This window comes from Panulirus ornatus, chromosome 43 (genome assembly GCF_036320965.1).
Source record: "Panulirus ornatus isolate Po-2019 chromosome 43, ASM3632096v1, whole genome shotgun sequence".
Classification (NCBI taxonomy): Eukaryota; Metazoa; Arthropoda; class Malacostraca; order Decapoda; family Palinuridae; genus Panulirus; species Panulirus ornatus.
Genome location: NC_092266.1, coordinates 8,803,029 through 8,803,781, shown reverse-complemented (window position 1 = coordinate 8,803,781; position 753 = coordinate 8,803,029).

Genomic DNA, 753 nt, shown 5'->3' with positions numbered 1-753 from the left:
ATGTGGTCGTCATGTTAACATGGTGACGTATGTTCCCTGCTGGACCACCACCACCAGAGAGAGGTGAGCTAACATGACAACTGAGGAAGGTGGCAGGAAAGCAAGTGAACAAGTTATCTTTCTGGCAACGATGGTAGTGAGATAAGTTATCTTTCTGGCAACTATGGTAGTGAGATAAGTTATCTTTCTGGCAACGATGTTAGTGAGATAAACAACAACACAAACAAACCTACTTCTGGAACTTCTCGAAATGTTATCAACAACTGCTTCATGATAACAGAATAATGAAGCAACAACCATGTCTTATTGTTAATAATGAAGTAACAACCATGTCTTATTGTTAATAATGAAGTAACAACCATGTCTTATTGTTAATAATGAAGCAACAACCATGTCTTATTGTTAATAATGAAGTAACAACCATGTCTTATTGTTAATAATGAAGTAACAACCATGTCTTATTGTTAATAATGAAGCAACAACCATGTCTTATTGTTAATAATGAAGTAACAACCATGTCTTATTGTTAATACTGAAGTAACAACCATGTCTTATTGTTAATAATGAAGCAACAACCATGTCTTATTGTTGATAATGAAGCAACAACCATGTCTTATTGTTAATAATGAAGCAACAACCATGTCTTATTGTTAATACTGAAGTAACAACCATGTCTTATTGTTAATAATGAAGTAACAACCATGTCTTATTGTTAATAATGAAGCAACAACCATGTCTTATTGTTAATAATGA